Source organism: Hypanus sabinus, chromosome 2, assembly GCF_030144855.1.
Source record: "Hypanus sabinus isolate sHypSab1 chromosome 2, sHypSab1.hap1, whole genome shotgun sequence".
NCBI lineage: Eukaryota > Metazoa > Chordata > Chondrichthyes > Myliobatiformes > Dasyatidae > Hypanus > Hypanus sabinus.
Window position 1 is genome coordinate 120673738 of NC_082707.1, and position 20882 is coordinate 120694619.

The window sequence follows — 20882 nt, forward strand, 5'->3', positions numbered from 1 at the left end:
AAGTACTCATGTTTGAGTACTGTTAGGGGTGACAGCCTACCTGGTGGAAGTGACAGTGGCCGGGCCTCCGGCACAGAGGACGGCTCTGTAGCTCAGAAAGGTAGGGTTAGAAGAAAGAGGACCATAGTAATAGGGGACTCGATAGTCAGGGGTTCAGACAGGCGGTTCTGTGGAGGTGATCGGGAGTCCCGGGTGGTAGTTTGCCTCCCTGGTGCCAGGGTTCGGGACGTTTCTGATCGCGTCCAAGATATCCTGAAGTGGGAGGGTGAGGAGCCAGAGGTCGTGGTACATGTAGGTACCAATGACATAGGTAGGAAAGGGCAAGAGGTCCTGAAACGAGAGTATAGGGAGTTAGGAAGGCAGTTAAGAAGAAGGACCGCAAAGGTAGTAATCTCGGGATTACTGCCTGTGCCACGCGACAGTGAGAGTAGGAATGGAATTAGGTGGAGGATGAATGCGTGGCTGAGGGATTGGAGCAGGGGGCAGGGATTCAAGTTTCTGGATCATTGGGACCTCTTCTGGGGCAGGCGTGACCTGTTCAAGAAGGATGGGTTACACTTGAATCCTGGGGGGGACCAATATCCTAGCGGGGAGGTTTGCTAGGGCTACAGGGCAGACTTTAAACTAGTAAGATGGTGGGGGGGGGGGGGGTGGGAATCAATTTGAGGAAACTATGGGAGAGGAGGTTAGTTCACCAGTAGAGCAAGTAAGTAGACAGTGTGTGAGGAGGAAAGGCAGGTGATGGAGAAGGGATGCACTCAGCCCGAAGATGTAGGGGAGAAGAAAGAAAAGGATAATAAATTTGAGTGCTCGCTTTGGCAGCACATATACTAAAAAACTGGAACGATACAGAGAAGATTAGCATGGCCCTGTGCAAGGATGACACGCAAATTCGTGAAGCGTTCCATATTTTTTAAAAAATTTGAATGCATTGTTAGGGATGAAAAGAGAGGAGGAGGTGGAGAGTATCTTAAATGTATCTATTTTAATGCTAGGAGCATTGTAAGAAAGGTGGATGAGCTTAAAGCGTGGATTGATACCTGGAATTATGATGTTGTAGCTATTAGTGAAACATGGTTGCAGGAAGGGTATGATTGGCAACTAAATATTCCTGGATTTAGTTGCTTCAGGTGTGATAGAGTAGAAGGGGCCAGAGGAGGAGGTGTTGCATTGCTTGTCCGAGAAAATCTTATGGCGGTGCTTTGGAAGGATAGATTAGAGAGCTCCTCTAGGGAGACTATTTGGGTGGAATTGAGAAATGGGAAAGGTGTAGTAACACTGATAGGAGTGTATTATAGGCCACCTAATGGGGAGCGTGAGTTGGAAGAGCAAATGTGTAAGGAGATAGCAGATATTTGTAGTAAACACAAGGTGGTGATTGTGGGAGATTTTAATTTTCCACACGTAGATTAGAAAGCTCATTCTGTAAAAGGGCTGGATGGTTTAGAGTTTGTGAAATGTGTGCAGGATAGTTTTTTGCAACAATACATAGAAGTACTGACTAGAGATGGGGCAGTGTTGGATCTCCTGTTAGGGAATGAGATAGGTCAGCTGACAGATGTATGTGTTGGGGAGCACTTTGGGTCCAGTGATCACAATAGCATTAGATTCAATATAATTATGGAGAAGGACAGGACTGGACCTAGAGTTGAGATTTTTGTTTGGAGAAAGGCTAACTTTGAGGAGATGCGAAGGGATTTAGAGAGAGTGGATTAGGTCAAGTTGTTTTATGGGAAGGATGTAATAGAGAAATGGAGGTCATTTAAGGGTGAAATTATGAGGGTACAGAATCCTTATGTTCCTGTTAGGTTGAAAGGAAAGGTTAAAGGTTTGACAGCACCAAGGTTTTCAAGGGATATTAGAAACTTGGTTTGGAAAAAGAGGGATGTCTACAATAGATATAGGCAGCATGGAGTAAAGGAATTGCTCAAGGAATATAAAGAATGTAAAAGGAATCTGAAGAAAGAGATTAGAAAAGCTAAAAGAAGATATGAGGTTGGTTTGGCAAATAAGGTGAAAGTAAATCCGAAAGGTTTCTACAGTTATATTAAAAGCAAGAGGATAGTGAGGGATAAAATTGGTCCCTTAGAGAATCAGGGTGGTCAGCTATGTGTGGAGCCAAGGGAGATGGGAGAGATTTTGAATGATTTCTTCTCTTCGGTATTCACTAAGGAGAAGGATATTAAATTGTGTAAGGTGTGGGAAACAAGTAAGGAAGTTATGGAACCTATGACAATTAAAGAAGTGGTAGTACTGGCACTTTTAAGAAATTTAAAAGCGGATAAATCTCCAGGTCCTGACAGGATATTCCCCAGGACCGTGAGGGAAGTTTGTGTAGAGATAGCAGGAGCTCTGATGGAGATCTTTCAGATGTCATTAGAAATGGGGATTGTGCCGGAGGATTGGCGTATTGCTCATGTGGTTCCGTTGTTTAAAACGGGTTCTAGAAGTAAGCCTAGCAATTATAGACCTGTCAGTTTGACATCAGTGGTGGGTAAATTAATGGAAAGTATTCTTAGAGATAGTATTTATAATTATCTGGATAGACAGGATCTGATTAGGAGTAGCCAGCATGGATTTGTGCGTGGAAGGTCATGTTTGACAAACCTTATTGAATTTTTTGAAGAAGTTACGAGAAATGTTGACGAGGGTAAGGCAGTGGATGTTGTCTATATGGACTTCAGCAAGGCCTTTGACAAAGTTCAACATGGTTAGTTAAGAAGGTTCAGTCGTTAGGTATTAATGCTGGAGTAATAAAATGGATTCAACAGTGGCTAGATGGGAGATGCCAGAGAGTAGTGGTGGATAATTGTTTATCGGGATGGAGGCCGGTGACTAGCGGGGTGCCTCAGGGATCTGTTTTGGGCCCAATGTTGTTTGTAGTATACATAAATGATCTGGATGATGGGGTGGTAAATTGGATTAGTAAATATGCCGATGATACTAAGGTCGGAGGTGTTGTGGATAATGAGGTGGGTTTTCAAAGCTTGCAGGGAGATTTATGCCGGTTAGAAGAATGGGCTGAATGTTGGCAGTTGGAGTTTAATGCTGAGAAGTGTGAGGTTCTACATTTTGGCAGGATTAATCCAAGTAGAACATACAGGGTAAATGGTAGGGCATTGAGGAATGCAGTGGAACAGAGAGATCTAGGAATAACAGTGCATAGTTCCCTGAAGGTGGAGTCTCATGTAGATAGGGTGGTGAAGAAGGCTTTTGGAACGCTGGCCTTTATAAATCAAAGCATTGAGTACAGAAGTTGGGATGTAATGTTAAAATTGTACAAGGCATTGGTAAGGCCAAATTTGGAATATTGTGTACAGTTCTGGTCACCGAATTATAGGAAAGATATCAATAAATTAGAGAGAGTGCAGAGACAATTTACCAGGATGTTACCTGGGTTTCAGCACTTAAGTTACAGAGAAAGGTTGAACAAGTTAGGTCTCTATTCATTGGAGCGTAGAAGGTTGAGGGGGGATTTTTTCGAGGTATTTAAAATTTTGAGAGGGATAGATAGAGTTGATGTGAATAGGCTGTTTCCATTGAGAGTAGGGGAGATTCAAACGAGAGGACATGATTTGAGCGTTAGGGGGCAGAAGTTTAAGGGAAACACGAGGGGGTATTTCTTTACTCAGAGAGTGATAGCTGTGTGGAATGAGAAGTAGTAGAGGCCAGTTCAGTTGTGTCATTTAAGGTAAAATTGGATAGGTATATGGACAGGAAAGGAGTGGAGGGTTATGGGCTGAGTGCGGGTAGGTGGGACTAGGTGAGATTAAGAGTTCGGCACGGACTAGGAGGGCCGAGATGGCCTGTTTCAGTGCTGTGATTGTTATATGGTTATAAAAGTGGTGCAAAAGGAGAACAAAATAGAGGGTTCATTGTCCGTTCAGAAATCTGATGGCAGAGGAGAAGAAGCTGTTCCTGAATTGTTGAGTGTGTGCATTTAGGCTCCTCTACCTCCTTCCTGATTAAAACATTGGGGGAGATTGAAATCAATGAGGATGAGAGCGGAAGGCAATGAGAAGAGAGCGTGGCCTGGGTGATGAGGGTCCGATGATGCCTTCTTGTTGAGGCATCACCTTTTGAAGATGTCCTCAATGGTGGGGAGGCTGGTGTCCGTGGTGGAGCCGGCTATGTTTACCCTCTGCAACCTTCTTCCATCCTGTACTTTGGCGCCTCCATACCAGACGGTGATGCAACCAGTTAGAATGCTCTCCATAAACACCTAGAAATTTGTAGTGTCTTTGGTGACATACCAAATCTCCTCAAACTCCTAACAAAGTATACCCGCTGCTGTGCATTCTTCATAAGTGCATCATTATTTTAGATAGAGCTTCTCAGATATCGATACCCAGGACCTAGAACTGGCTGGGTAGCCTCCAACCTGATGGCATGAACATTGACTTCTCTAACTTCCATTAATGCCCCTCCTCCCCTTCTTACCCCATCCCTGATATATTTAGTATTTTTCCCCCCTCCTTTTTTTCTCTCTCTCTGCCCATCACTCTGCCTGTTCTCCATCTCCCTCTGGTGCTCCCCTCCCCCTTTCTTTCTCCTTAGGCCTCCCGTCCCATGGTCCTTTCCCTTCTCCAGCTCTGTATCCCTTTTGCCAATCACCTTTCCAGCTCTCAGCTTCACCTCACCCACTCCAGTCTTCTCTTATCATTGTGCATTTTTCCCTCCCCCTCCTACTTTCAAATCTCTTACTATGGTTCCTTTCAGTTAGTTCTGATGAAGGGTCTCGGCCCGAAACGTCGACAGTGCTTCTCCTTATAGATGCTGCCTGGCCTGCTGTGTTCCACCAGCATTTTGTGTGTGTAACTAGAACTGGCTCATTCTTTCCATTGCTGACCACTCGATGGGAACTGGTATGTGTTCTCTTCCTCATCCTGAAGTTTGCAATCAATTCTTTGGTCTTAATGATGTAGTGTGCAAGGCTGTTGTGATGCCACTCAACCAACTGATCTTTCTCAGTCCTGCATGCCTCCTCGTCACCCATCTGAGATTCTGTCAATGTCGCTGGCAAATTTATAGATGGCATTTGCGCTGTGTCTAGTCACTCAGTCATGGGTGTGGAGGGAGTAGAGCAGCAGTTTAAATAAGCATCTTTGAAGTGCACCTGTGTTCATCGTCAACAAGAAGGAGATAATATTTTCAATTCCACTTATTGGGTTCTCCTGATGAGCTAGTCGATGATCCCACTGCAGAAGGAGGTACAGAGGCCCAGGTTTTAAAATGTTTTGATTAGTACTGAAGGGATAATGCTGTTGAATGCTGAGCTGTAATCAACAAACAGTGCCCTGAGATAGGTATTATAGTTGTCCAGATTGTCCAAGACCAAGTGAAAAGCCAGTGAGATGCATCCATTATATCCTCATGTGGCGGTAGGTCTAGGTCCTTGCTAAGCAGGAGTTAATTCTAACCATGACCAATCTCTCAATGCACTTCATCACAATAGGTGTGAGTACTACTGGGTGGGTTGGACATATGTCTCTACCAAATGAACTGTAAGGCGCTCTTTCCCTCCGTTAGCCTGCAGGTCACCCTTGGGTAAGGTGTAGCACCTGCCTAGCGCCCCACCCCTCCACTGATCAGGGTCTCATGAAGCTGTGGAACAAGTGCTGGATGGTTGTATGAGCAGCTGGTGCATATCACAAGTCCTGGCTATGCGACCACTGACACCAAGCAGACAGTCTCTCAAGAATTGATAATGGCTGGTAAAAATACTGCCCAGAAGAAGGCAACAGCAAACTACTTCTGAAGAAAAAATTGCCAAAAAACATGAATGCCCACGTCATACGACATGGCACATAATGAATGAATGAATTAATTTTGAACTATCTGTGTCGATGGGGACCAGGCTACAGTTTAGCGATGAGCTACTTTCAACTCTTTATTGGCCTTCCTTGATCAAAACTGATTTCCATCTTCTGTATCTCTCACTGGCAATGTGGAATGAACTCACACAGAAACCTGCATAAAACAGCAGCAAGAGTGAGTGTTCTTACCATTAAACATAAAGAACAGTTTTAGATAAATAGTGTTTAGAAATAAGTCAGCTGAATAGTGCCACTGATTTTAAGACAGACTGACTGCTCTTACTGTCTGCTTTTGGTATCTGAAGTAGAAATGAATTTAAGACTGAGAATAAAATAGTCTCCAGAAAGTGAATGGTAATTGGTTGGTAATTATTTTCACATGTACAGTACTGTGCAAAAGAATTAGACATTATACACACACACACACACACACACACACACACACACACACACACACACACACACACACACACACACACACACACACACACACACACACACACACACACACACACACACACACACACACACACACCTGACGTTCCGGAAAATGATGGTTCAGCACCTCTTTTAATTCAGATAAAACTACAGTACAAGGCCAAGTATCCCTCATTTTTCATGAAATGTCTATTAGATGAGGTGAATTCTGGCAATTCTATATAGACATTTATTAAAGAATTTAACGTGAAGGATGTTCTTTAGTTCATTGCTCGAGGGTGGGGGAAGGTAGAACCTTCAAAACTAAAGAATGGCTGGCATAAGTTGTTGCCTGCCTTGATGTTTGAAAATGTGCCTGAAGAAAACCTTGACGATGATTTTACCAGATTTTGTGTATCAAAGGAGTAAGTGGTTGTTCATGATTTGCTTGTGTATGCAAAAAGTGATACACGATCTGTTTTCAAAGATACAGCAAGTAGTCTTAGTGAAGAAAATCTATGAGAGTGGATTGTTGATGATGGAACAGCTATTGTGCGTCAGCTTACAGACTCGGAAATTATAGACAGTGTTCTGAACGTTGATAAAAACATTGCAAGTGATGAAGATGGCAGTGATGATGATGAAACGGATGAAACTGAAAGATTTACTATTGACAATTTAATTGAGTTGTTGGGTAACTTAATCAAAGGGTTAGAGAAATGTGCCTTTGAGAGCTAATGAATTTTTATTTGATGGAAGAAAAATTACATAGGAAGAGATCAAAACACATGAAACAACTTCGCTTGGATGAAATGTTTAAAGAAGCAACATACTTTGTAAGCATGGTAATTAATAAATTTATATTTAATATTTACTTAATAATCCTTTCCTAGCTTCTACAGTCCATTTTTGCTTTTAATTATTGTGCGACCTATTTTAAACTTGCAAAGACATGAATGCGGCAAGGCTCAGGAACCGAGGGTGTTGGAAAATCAGTGGTCAACCTGGGAGCAATCTTTGAATGTCTCAGTCTTTCCCTAGTCGGGGATAACGAGAGACAAAACAGTATATACTTCCAATCAATGCTACAGCACATCTACATGAAATGTTGTCATAGGACCTATGCAGTCATGGGAAAGCAACATCCATCATCAGGGACCCCCACCACCCAGGTCATGCTCTCTTTTCACTGCTGCCATCAGGAAGAAGGTACAGCAGCCTCAGGACTCACACCATCAAGTTCAAGAACAATTACTACCCATAACCATCAGGCTCTTGAATGAAAGGGAATAACCACACTCCCTTGCCCCATCGAGACGTTTCACACAACCAATGATCTCACTTTAAGAATTTATTTATCTCATTATCTCATGTTCTTGTTATTTATTATTATTTATTTATATTTGCTTTTGCACAGTTTATTGTCTCTTGCATTCTGTTTGATCTTACATTGATCCTGTCATAGTTACTATTCTATAGATTTGCTTAGTATTCCCACAGGAAAATGAATCTCAGGGTTGTATATGGCGACATATATGCACTTTGATAATAAAATTTAATTTGAACTGAGTGGGAATTGGACACTGACCTTCTGATCTTCTTTTATTTGGTGTTTTCACTAAATGGTGGGCGAATTGCTCCTTTATTCAATAATTTCTATTAATCAAAACTATAGTTGTTGGTGAAATCTCCCACCCCCGTCCCCACATACACCTCAACAACCTAACAGTAAAGTCTCAGTTAATTAGCTCTACAAATGCAAGTAGCATGCAGTTACCAGAGGGTATGAGCTTGTAATGACTGACTGTGTTTGTAACTCCGTGGGAGTGGAATAAGTGCTCTGCTTAAATGTTACATTTACATACAGACAGATGAGACTTGCTGTAATGCTGACTTTCCCACGTGATCTATTAATTTCCTCATAATGTGATTTATTTATACTGATGCTCCTAACAAGGCAATTGAAACCAAAGCATCAAGGTCCCAGTGGGAACCAGCCTGGGTAATCCTTACAGACAAGGGGGATAATTTTAGTGTTCTGTGTCTGAGATGGAGCCTTAATCTGAGAAATACTAACAGGGTGGAGATGGTAGGATTGGGTCAGATTTTAAATAGGTTCCAAAAGGAGAGGAAGAAAGGTGGATTTTAAAAACTTGCATATAAATGAAGTATTTGATTGTCCGGAGTCACACAATAGCTAAAGACACACTATTTTTCTGTAACCAAAGTGTACAGAGAAAGCTCCCACAAACTGACTACACGATAAGCTGGATATTGGGGACACAAGAGACTACTGATGCTGGAACCTGGAGCAGCAGATAATCTGCTGGAGGACCTCAGCGGATCAAGCAGCATCTGTGAAGGGAAAGGACTGCCGACATTTTGGGTTGAAGCCCTGCTATTCTGATGGTTGTTAGCAAGTTGTTTGTTTAGCCGTTGCGCCAAAGAGCTCCCCCTGCTCTTCTTCAATTAGCTCCAGGGAATCGGTTTCATCTAGTGGAGAGAGGGCTCTGTTCAATGTCCCATCTGCCCAGTGGCACTTCCAGGCAGCATGGCTGTCTGTCAGATTTACAGAGCAGTGTCAGCTTGCGGTTGATGGTGTGGGCAGCAGCTGCTGGAGCCACTGAGAATATAACAAGCCTAATCAGGAAGGCGCAAGTGTTGGTGTGTGTGATACCTTGTTATGCAGTGATCGCTTGTCACATTATGGACGATGTGATGAGAATGACATCATATCAAATGTGATTTGGAAGGTCCTGTGGGTGAACAGCACTATGTAATACTGCAATTACTACAGAGTTCTTGATAAAATACTCAATGAGAGCAGGCGTTTAAAAACCTGAGGAGCGCTCAGGTGGCGGGGAATACCAATTACCCCCATCTTGTGAAGTAGCTCTTCATTCTCACAGCAGCTTGAAAGATTACTGAGATATGTTCTGATTCCTGACCTTATAACTCAGTCTGATTTTGTACAAGTTAAAATGCCACTTAGTCATTGAGTATTACAGCATGGAAGCAGGCCCTTTGGCCCAACTCGTCCATGCCAGCCATGGTGCCCACCAAGCTGGTCCTGTTTGCCTGCATTTGGCCCATCTCCCTCTCAACTTTTCTTATCTGTGTTCTTATCAAAAGTCTTTCACTTGGTGCTATGTCCAAGCCACAAAATGATGGACATAATAAAAGCTAACTTGGCTCAAGGGCACAGTGGCACCGGGTTACTTGGTTCACACTCACAGTGGCATCAGATCACTTGGTTTATGCCCTAAGAGATACCAGTTTACTCAGCGAAGGGCACAATGGTCTGGTTTTCTTGGTGCACATCAGTTCACTCAATAACTGGCACGGTTCATGATGATGGGCACAGTGTAGTTTACTCCGTGATGGATACCATAACGGCAGGCACCATGGTACCAGTTACTCATTGGTACAATGATACCAATCTAATCATGTCCCAGGTTACTCGAGCATTGGAGGCTGAGGGAAGACGGGATCAAAGTTTGTAAGAATAGGAGAGGCATAGATAGTGTAGACAGTCGGAATCATTCTCCCAGGGTAGAAATGTTAAATAGTGGACAATATGCATTTAAGGGAGGAAGTTTAAAGTGCACATAAAGGACGAGATTATTACATACACATATGTACGGAATGGGTGGTGGAAGCAGAGGTGATAGTGGCATTTGAAAGGCTGTTAAATTTCACATAAAATTGTAGGGACATAAAGGATGTGGGCCATGTGCAAGGAGAAGAGAATTAATTTAATTAGTCTTTGTTTGCCACAGACACGGTAAGCTAAAGGACCTGTTCCTGTGCTGTACTGTTCAACACCCAGTACATGATTCCTGCTTCCATTCTGTAATACTCAATGACTAGGTGGCATTTTAACTTGTACAAAATCAGGCTTAGTTATAAGGTCAGGAATCAGAACATATCTCAGTAATCTTTCAAGCTGCTGTGAGAATGAAGAGCTACTTCACAAGATGGGGGTAATCGGTATTCCCCGCCACCTGAGCGCTCCTCAGGTTTTTAAACTCCTGCTCTCATTGAGTATTTTATCAAGCAAGAGTATTATTGGGTACCTAATAAAATAGCCACTGAGTCTATGTTCATGGTTTCTGCTGCTGTAGCCCATCCACTTTAAGCTTCGATGGGTTGTGTATTCAGAGATACTCTTCCACACACCACTGTTGTAACACATGGGTATTTGGCTTACTGTTGCCTTCCTGTTAGCTTGAACTTGTCTGGCCATTCTCCCCTGTCCTCTCTCATTAACAAGGCATTTTCACCGAAGAACTGGATTCTTTTTTTTTGTTTTTCATCCTATTCTCTGTAAACTCTAGAGACTGTTGTGCACGAAATTCCCAGGAGATCAGAGTTGCAGAGATCCTCAAACCACCCCATCTGGCACCAACAATCATTCCACAGTCAAAGTCACTTAGATCACATTTCTTCCCCATTCTGATGTTTGATCTGAACAACAACTGAACTTCTTGACATGTCTGTGTGCTTTTATGCACCGAGTTGCTGCCACATGATTGGCTGATTTGCATTAATGAGCAGGTGTGCAGGTGTACCTAACAAAGTGGCCACTGAGTGGGATGTTCTCTGTCTGCCAGTACACTTGACTTGGTGATGGCAAGATGGTGCTTACTGTGACACCAACGTTATGATGTAGATGCTCCTACTGTGATCTCATTCTCTATCAGAATGTGGCTGAATATCTTGAAAGAGATTTGAAGGCTGCAAATTGAATCAAGAAATGAATTTGATAGGTGCTTCAAATTACAGGCCTCTTGAGCTCCGGAGTGCCTCATCTTCTGCAATTTGATTGCAATCTCACTGAATGACTTGACAATCATTCACAGTTAATATAATTTTAATCATCTACTCAATTTTGTCATAGACCAGTCCAAACATATTATTAGATCCTGAGACAGATCGATGGGAATTGTAGCATTATATCGCATGCAAAGAGACAACGGGATAATTGAAAAAGCAACAAATTACAGCTACTCCATCGCTCTCTCATCCTAAACCTTGAAAGGTTTGCTATTCAGCTGATATCCAATTCTCATTCCATTTCCCTTATTTCAATGCATTCATTGAAACATTGAAAGGAATAATTCTCATCTCTCCTCTTTGGGTCTTCACCAGGCAGAGCAACTGAGGACAAAGATATGTAAATCAGCATCTCTAGAATCTTGTTATTCTATATTCAACGATAGAAACTTCCTCTTGAACTCAAAATCCTTCTACCTACTTGGTGGTCGCTCTACCATTCAAGCTGCTTGTAGCATTGAAAGAGAAGAATAGTCCCAAACCAAAGAGAATGGCAGGTTGCTCCCAGATCTTTAAGACTTTTAATCAATCATTCCCTTTTGTTCTTCTTTCCTACAGTTACCATCTGCTGCAGTTCCAAAAGTGCCAGTGTCTTCTCCTTGTCCTATTCCACCCTCTAGCTAAAGAAATTTCTCCTCATCTCCGTTCTAAATGTCCCACTTGGTGGTTCAATAATATCAGTGCCGGACTCCAGAGCAAAGGTTCCCGAGTTCAAATCCAAGTCAGGTTGAGCGTTGAGCTAGCAACTCGGCCTTGTAAAAACAAGAATAACTTGCCACGGAAACACCGTCATGACGGTGCCCCAATAACTCCACTGCCCAGTTAAGGGCTATTCTTCTTCTTCTTCCATTCTAAATGCCGTCCCTCTATTCAGAGGGACTCTGATCCGAGGTTCCCCCACCTAGGAGATCTCCTCTCCACATCCACTCTATTGAGGCCTTTCAACATTTGATAGGTCTCAATGGGATCCTGCCTCATTTTTCTAAATCTAGCAAGTAAAGACCCAGAGTTATCAATCACTCCTCATATGATAAGCCTTTCATTCCCAAAATGAACCTCCTCTGAACCCTCTCCAATGTCAGCACATCCTTTCTTAAATAAGGGGCCCAAAACTGCTCACATTATTCCAAGTGAGGCCTCACCAGTGCCTTATAAAGCTTCAGCATTACATCCAAGGTAATTTTTTAGTCTCAGTATGTGTATTAAGACAACATGATTTACCAGGATGCACAACAATAAGGAAACTATCTGAACTATGAGGATATGCAGCCTGCTCCTATCTCAATAAACCAATGTGCTGAGGTCCCAGGAAGGAAGAAACCACACCTCTATCAAACCTGTCCAACAGTCAGAGGTGCATGGAACAGGATTCTGAAATATTACTAGTCCTGCAATCCTCTGCCTCCAGCTCCACGATCTTGCAACCGCTTTGAAAAGGCAAAAAAAAGCCTGTGTGAATAAATTAAATGAAAATAAAAAGTCTGCATATGTTGTAAGTAGATATTAAAAACAATATACTGGAGACACTCAGCATCTGTAGAGGGAGAAATGTCAAAGATCCTTTCTTAGAATTGGGTAAGAGACAAAACAAGGTAGGTTTAAGGTGAGTGAGGGGCAGATAGGACAAAGGGAGCAGTTCCTGGAAGGATGAGGCCAGGGCTACTGTAGGGATAAACTGTAGATGAAGCACAGTCTGTTGGGGCTTTATAACACCACTGACCTTTCACAGAGTATGAGGAAGAATGAAGTGTCACTACAACAATAAACCATATGTAGGGACTCAGGCCCAGACTAAGTTTCACCAATAGAGGAAAGGAAACAAAATGCTTACAAAATGTGAAGCTTCTCAACAGTTTCCAAAGCTAAGTGGATGGCCAGCATTTACATGTGTTTTTCTCATACAATTTTTCAAAATAGTTGACAGAATCCTGGTTGTTCCTTGTAATCCCCAACATTAAAGTTTAATCAATAGCTTACAGCTATGAAGAATAGAAGAGAAAAATCACAGGGCATTGTGCATTCTTTTTTCACTCTCTTTGCATGCACTGATTTCTTAGCAAAGTATTGGAAAGAGTTGTAACTCACAGTTTGAAATCATCCAGCTGGGTGACAAGGTGAACGTTGATGAACTCCAATCATACCATTCACTTTGGACGATGGAGACAGGAGATCATCAATGGCCTCTGTTCCACTGGGAGCTAAGGCCCAGGAAGAAGAAGGGTGAGAAGGTAACTGCTAACAGTCCAATCAATGAAGACAGAAATCTCACATATTTCAGTAACAAGCCAATTTATGCATCAAAAGTGAAAAAAAGACATTGCAGTTTTCTTTCCAAACAGCCCAAGTTGTTTGTAGTAGCGATCTGTTTTATTTTAATTTAGAGATACAGTGTGGAATAGGCCCTTTGGGCCATACTGCCCAACAACCCCCTGTTTAACCCTAGCCTAATCATGGTGCACTTTACAATGCCCAGGTAACTGGTACTTGGACTGTGGGAGTAAACTGGAGCACCCAGAGAAAACCCACACATTCCAAGGGGAGGACATACAAACTCCTTACAGATGTCGGAATGGAACTCCAAACTCCAACTGTAGCTGTAGTAGTGTTGTGCCAAATGCTATGCCATCGTGGCATCCTCATCTGCAGATTAACCCTTAATTTTAGGAATTAGAGGAACCCTTGGGTTGTCACAGTGTCATGTATATCAAGGTTAGCAACTCAAGCTGCATTGGAAGTTCTGAGCCTTTGGCTGCAGTGAAAATCACACTGTCGACATCAGGGATGCTGGCCACTGTGAGTGTATGCTAGGATCCAGAAATTGCAAGGCACTGTTGGTTTTCCATGCTGAACTGGGCTGTGAGCTCAACATGGCATTTTCTATCAGTGTTGCACTATTTTTTGCAGGGCTCTACATTAGCCCAGTGGGTGGAAATCTTTGCAGCCATCTCTCACAAATTTAGGCCAGAGTACAGGGTGCTCTCTTCTCGATACATGTGAGAATTGACGCTGAGTAATTGGATTCTGCGGTGATAGAGGGAGGTGGAGGAGTTGTGCCAAGGGGTGTTCAGAGAGCAAGACCTGTCAGGGAACTGTCAACACCCCTGGGGCTGCAGCCAGGTGCTCCTGATGGGAGCTGCCAGTGAAGATAAGGAGCGTCAATGAAGGCTGCAAGGCAGGGAGATCCCAATGCACTCTCTCTCCTGCTGCCCTTGTAGTCTAAAGGAAAAGATTAAGACTCCTCCTTTCCTTGAGCATGGAGTTCGCATGACCTCCCTGAACCACAAGCTGTGAGAGAGGTGGAAGTCCCGAAGACCCCAAGACCTTTGCCATTTTCAGGCACACAGCTCGTAAAAAGTGACAAAATGGATTTTTTAACATCATGTAACCATATAACAATTACTGCATGGAAACGGGCCATCTCGGCCCTTCTAGTCCGGGCTGAACGCTTACTTTCACCTAGTCCCACTGGCCCGCACTCAGCCCATAAACCAGCGGGTTGTTGTTATGTCTCCTGTTCGCTGCGAAAATGGGGGACACCTCCCTCTCCCTTATTAGGGAGAGAGAGAGAGCCTGTGGTTTGTCGAATGCCGGATGAAATGCGATAGTCTTTGGGGTAACTGCAAGGTCTGTGTCTTTGCTATCACCCAGCTCACGCTTGTGTTTGGTAGCGGGTGCGCTTTTTTGTGCTGGGGGGGAGGGGGGATCGTTACTTGCTGCTGCTTATGCGTGGGAGGGGGGATCCGGAGGGGGACTTTGGGATTCTCATGTTTAACTGTCTTTCATTCTTTGGGACACTTCTCTGTTTTTGTAGATGTTTGTGAAGAAAAAGCATTTCAGGATGTGTATTGTATACATTTCTCTGGCATTAAGTTGGACCTTGGAACCTTGAACCTTTGATGTCAACAGCAGCAAACAGTTCTAGGCTAGAGACTTTCATCAGTGAGAACATAGAGGTGTATCTGGTAGAGCTACTGTCTCTGGGCACCAGAGACTCAGGTTCAAACTTGACCTCAAATACTGTCTGTGTGGAGTTTGCACATACTCACTGTGACTCAACACTCTTCCTTCTTCTCCATTTCTTCTCACGTCCTGAAGAGAAACAGGTTGGTGGGTTACTTGGCCACTGCAACTTGTCCCTAGTATGCGGGTAAATGGTAAAATCTGGGAATGTGGAGAAAATTTTAGAAGGTGAGTATATGAAGACAGCATGCTGACTGGGGCTGAATGGCCATAGACCATAAGATATAGGAGCAAAATTAGGCCATTTGGCCCTTTGAGTCTCCTCCACCATTTCTTCATGGTGGACCCATTTCTCTCCCACCCCCAATCTCCTGTCTTCTACCCTTAACCCCTCGTGCCCCGACTAATCATGGCTCAACCTCTGCCTTATATTGTTGGCCTCCTTATCCGTGGATTCCACATGCGCGAATTCAACCAACCGCAAATTACGAAAACCCGGAAGTGCTCTTCCAGCACTCGTTGTTTGAGCATGTGCAGACCTTTTTATCTTGTCATTATTCCCTAAGCAATGCAGTATAACAACTATTTACATAGCATTTACGTTGTATTAGGTATTATAAGTAGTCTAGAGGTGATCTAAAGTATATGGGAGGATGTGCGTGGGTTATCGTGGATCGGGATAGAAAAAAAATCGGAAGTTCTCTTATTAGGTAAGTCAGAACAGGTACAACCGGTATTATTTAACGTCAGTTAGTCAAACATCTGTCTTAGTATATAGTATATATTTTACCTTCCTACTCATATAAAACACTTAAGAACGAATGTTTCAGCACTGGACTTGGGAACAAAAGTTCCTGAGATCAATCTAGTGACAGATCGCTCCCGAGTGCGCTCTCCGCTGTGCCGGGTTGATGTGGAGAATCAAAAACCAAAACCCCAAAACCCAATAATTAAACCACTGCGTTACTTAGTAATAATTGTAGCTTTCATCAGGGCAGAGCCTTTCTCACTTTATCCTTTAAAATTGTTCCGATCGTTGACCTACGTAGCCTAATGCTTTTCCAATGACCGATGGGGTTTCACCGCTTTGTTATTTCCATTTTATTTTCAATCATGATCGTGATTATTTTTGTTATTTTGTGGATTTAGAGTTCTGCCGCCAGGTCCTAATGTCCTCCTCACTCAGACAGGTTAAGTAAGGTCTAGGGTTCCACTGGGTCCTAAGATCCACCACATGCACCAGGTTGAATAAGGGACTTGAGCATCCGCGAATTTTGGTATCCACGAGGGTTTGGTTCCGGGACCCCTCGTGGATAAGGAGGGCCGACTGTATATACCCAATGACCTGGCCTCCACAGCTGCCTGTGGCAATGAATTCCACAGGTTCACCACCCTCCGCTCCTCCAAGAGGACCATAACCTTTTTGTAGGGTTTGGAGACTTGTGTGCCTCCGTGACCCGGAGAACAATATTGGCTGGAGTCAGGGCCTTGTGCTTTGACTCCGTCTGGTTAACCACGCAAAGCAGGTCAAAGAGTGGGGGCTGGGTAAAGAAGGGTTCTCCAGGTTCAGCGGTTCAGAAAAAAATAGTTTCGGGAAAAGCAATGAATGGGACCTTCATTGCTGACCTAAATTCCAGTGGCATTATAGGCAGTCATGACTAACTCTCTGGTTAAAAAAAATTTCTGTCTCATCTTCTTTCTAAATAGATATCCCTTTATTCTGAGGCTGTGACTTTTGGTCTTACACCCCCCCCCCCCACCAAAGGAATCATTCTCTCCACATCCATTCTTTTGAGGCCTCTCAACATTTTTTAGGTTTCAATAGATTTTCTTCCTCCACACCCCCCATTCTTCTGATTTCCAGTGAGTACAGGTCCAGAGCCATCAAGTCAAGTCAAGTCACTTCTTATTGTCATTTCAACCATAACTGTTCATACAGTACACAGTAAAAATGAGACAACGTTTTTCAGGGCCGTGGTGCTACATGAAACAATACAAAAACTCCACTGAACTACGTAAAACAACACAAAAAACTACACTGGACTACAGACCTACCCAGGACTGCATAAAGTGCACAAAACAGTGCAGGCATTACAATAAATAATAAACAAGACAATAGGCACAGTAGAGGGCAGTAAGTTGGTGTCAGTCCAGGCTCTGCGTATTGAGGAGTCTCATCAGATGATAAGCCTTTCTATCCTGGAATCATTTTTGTGAGCCTTCTTTGAGTCTTCTCCAATGTCAGCCCATCCTTTCTTAGGTAAGGGGCCCAAAGCTGCTCACTATACTCCAAGTGAGTCCTCACCATTGCTTTATAAAGTCTCAACATTACTGTATATCCTTGCCTTTATATTCTATTCCTCTCATAATGAACACTAACATTGATTGTGCTTTCCTCACCACAGACTCAACCTGGAAATTAACCTTAGGGAATCATATGCGAGGACTTCAAAGACCCTTTGTACCTCAGAATATTGAATCTTCTCGCCATTTAGAAAATAGTCTGCACTTTTATTTCATTCTACCAAAGTGCATGACCATACATTTCATTACACTGTATTCTATCTGCCAGTTTTCTGTCAATTCTCCTAATCTGTCAAAGTGCTTCTGTAGTTTCTCTGCTTCCACAAAACCATCTGCCTCTCCACTTATCTTCATATCGTTTGCAAACTTTGTCACAAAGCCATCAATTCCATCATCTGTATGATTGACATATGATACAAAGATAATCGGTCCCAACACAGACTCCTGTGGAACACCACTCGTCATCAACAGCCAATCAATTCCCACTCTTTGCCTCCTGCCAAACCACCAATGCTTTATCTTTGCTAGTATCTTTCATATAATACCATGGGTTCTTAATTTGTTAAGCAGCTTCATGTGTGGCACCTTGTCAAAGGCCTGCTGAAAATACAAGTGCATAACGTCCACTGATTATCCTTTGTATGATTATCTTTGTATGTCCTGCTTGTTATTTCTTCAAAGAATTTCCACAGATTTGTCAGCAAGGTTTTCCCTTAAGAAGTCCAAACGCTTATTTTATCATATGCCTCCAAGAATCCCAAAACCACATCCTTAACGATTGACTCCAACATCTTCCCAACTACTGAAGGTCAGATTAAATGGCCTATAGATTCCTTGTTCTGCCTCTCTCTCTTTTTGAAGAGCAGAATGACATTTGCAATTCTCTAGACTTTTGAAACCATGCCAAAATCTAGTGATTCTTGAAAGATCATTCCTACTGCCTCCACAATCTCTTCAGCCACTTCTTTCAGAATCCTGGGGTTTAGTCAATCTGGTGCAGGTGACTTATCTACATTCAGACCTTTCAGTTTCCAAGCACCTTCTCCCTAGTAGGGGCAATTTCACTCATTTTTGCCCCCAACACTCTTGAACTTCCAGCACACTGCTAGCGTCTTCCATAGTGAAGACTGATGCAAAATATTTATTCTTTGTCCAGAATTTCCTTGTTTCCCCATTACTGCCTCTGCAGCATCATTTTCCAGTGCTCCAATATCTACTCTCGTCTCTTTTTTACATTTTATATAGCTGATGAAACTTTTGGTGTCCTCTTTAATATTATTGACTCGCTTAACTTTATGTTTCATATTTTCCTCCTTTATAACTATTTTAGTTGCCTTCTGTTGATTTTTAAAAGCTTTTCAACCCTCTAACTTCCCATTAATTTTTGGTCTATTATATGCCCTCTCTTTGGCTTTTATTTTGGCTTTGACATCATTTTTCAGCCACAGTTGTGTCATCCTGTCTTTAAAATACTTCTTTGGGATGTATATATTTTGTGCTTTCTGAATTGCTCCCAGAAACTCCAGGCATTTCTGCTCTGCCATCATCCCTGCTAGTTTTCCCTTTCAATCAATTTATGGAGAAGTCAGTGGGAGGTGCTAAAGATGACGCTAGAGGTTTTTGCTGACCTAGGCAACTTCTTCAATTTAATCTGCAAAACAGTTTAAATCTTCTGTTCTCATGTCCTTTTTTTTTGGCTTTTCAAGGTGGCTGAATCCTGTCAGAGCCCATGATCTACAGTAACACAAACTACCTTCATCATGGATGGTGGGTTTTCACTACTTGGAACTCGCCAAGCAGCCTGCATTACGGGGTCTCCAGGAGTGGCTTGGAAGACCTGTGTCTTCGAGGTGTGGCCCTACGGATAAACCAATTCCTCACCGATGTCACCGACTGAATGTTGTGGGAGATCAAATGATCGAGACAGTGAGCACAGCTGTTGGAGGCCTCTGTACTCTCTCTCTGTCTTGACGGTGAAATTGAAGGGTAGATTCTATCATATTATGATCTCTGATCCCCTAAGCATTCCTTTACATTAACTTCTCTAATCAATTCCAGTTCATTGCACAACTCCCACTCCAGAATAGCCAGTCTCCTAGTTGGCTCAACCATGAGCTGCTCTAAAAAGCTATCTTTTAGGCATTCTACAAATTTCCCTTCTTGAGATACTGCGCTAAACTGCTTTTCCCAATCTACCTGCATATTGAAATCACCTTTGACTATTGTAACATTGCCCTTTTGACATGCATTTTCTATCTTTCTAGACCACACCTTTGCTCAAAGGCCGGTATATAACTCCCATCAGGGATTTTTTTTTACCCTTGCAGTTCCTTAGCTCTATCCGCAGTGATTCTGCACATTTCTGATCCTATGTCACCTCTTTCTAATGATTGGATTTCATTTTTTATGCACCCCCCCCCCCCACCTACCTGCCTATCCTTGGACATTAAGCTCCCAACTATAACCTTCTTCCAGTCATGATTCAGTGATGCCCACGATATACATGATGCACCATCAATAACTCACTCTGAGACGTAAAGGCGAGATATCGGCTTTTATTGACTGGAAGAAGGAACAAGCAGTGGTTGACCACCATACTACATCCTGGAGAATGAGGGCCGGGCTCAGGCCTCAATCGCCTTTATACAGGGGTCTGTGGGGGGAGCCACAGGAGCAGTCAGTGGTGGGGGGGGTGTCCAGACAGGTATATGTAGTTCACCACAATACATGCCAATCTTAATTGTGTTGCAAGTTTATCTACTTTATTCCGTATACTGCGTGTATTCAAATATAACACCTTCGGTCATGTATTCATCACCCTTTTCAATTTTGGCCTCCTTTTACACTACAGCTTATCCTGTTGGCTGCAGTTTTGCCCTATCATCAGCCTCTCCTTGCTAGAAGCCTCACTACACACTGCCTCTATAAACCAACTACCCCATCCCCAGCACTATCACTCCGGTGGTTCCCATATCCTGCCAAATTAGTTCAAAGCCTCCTGAACACTCCAGCGAGCCTGCCCATAAGGATATCGATTCCCCCCTCGGGTTCACGTGTAACCGATCCCTTTTGTACAGGTCGTACCTTCCCCAGAAGACATCCCAATGATCCAGAATTCTGAATCCCTACCCCCTGAATCAGTTCCTCAGCCACACATACATCTGCCAAGCCATCTTATTCTTACCCTCAATGAATCTTGGCACAGGCAATTACTACCCTGGAGGTCCTGCTTTTCAGCTTTCTACCTAGCTCCCTAAAATCTCTCTTCAGGACCTCCTCCCTTTTCCTCTCTATGTCATTGGTGCCAATAATTTCCAAGTCTTTTGGCTGCTCCCCCTCCCCCTTTAGAACGCTGTGCACCTGATCCAAGACATCCCTGACCCTGGCTCCTGGGAGGCTACACACGATCCACAAAAGCGGCAACATAAACACCATACATTTCCACAGCAGATATCCTTCTGGGAACCATGTATTCATTATTAAATTGGGCTTGAATTTGGAAAATTGAGCCAAGTCAGGATTTAGGAGCAAGAGCCTGGGAAGATGAAC

General features: G+C 43.1%; 1 non-coding gene across 1 annotated transcript; it reads left to right on the forward strand.

The window, feature by feature from the left end:
* Positions 1-806: 806 nt before the first annotated feature.
* Positions 807-914, forward strand: LOC132390649 (U6 spliceosomal RNA). The gene has a single exon (XR_009510967.1). It is a non-coding gene; the product is annotated as a U6 spliceosomal RNA (small nuclear RNA).
* Positions 915-20882: the final 19968 nt, after the last annotated feature.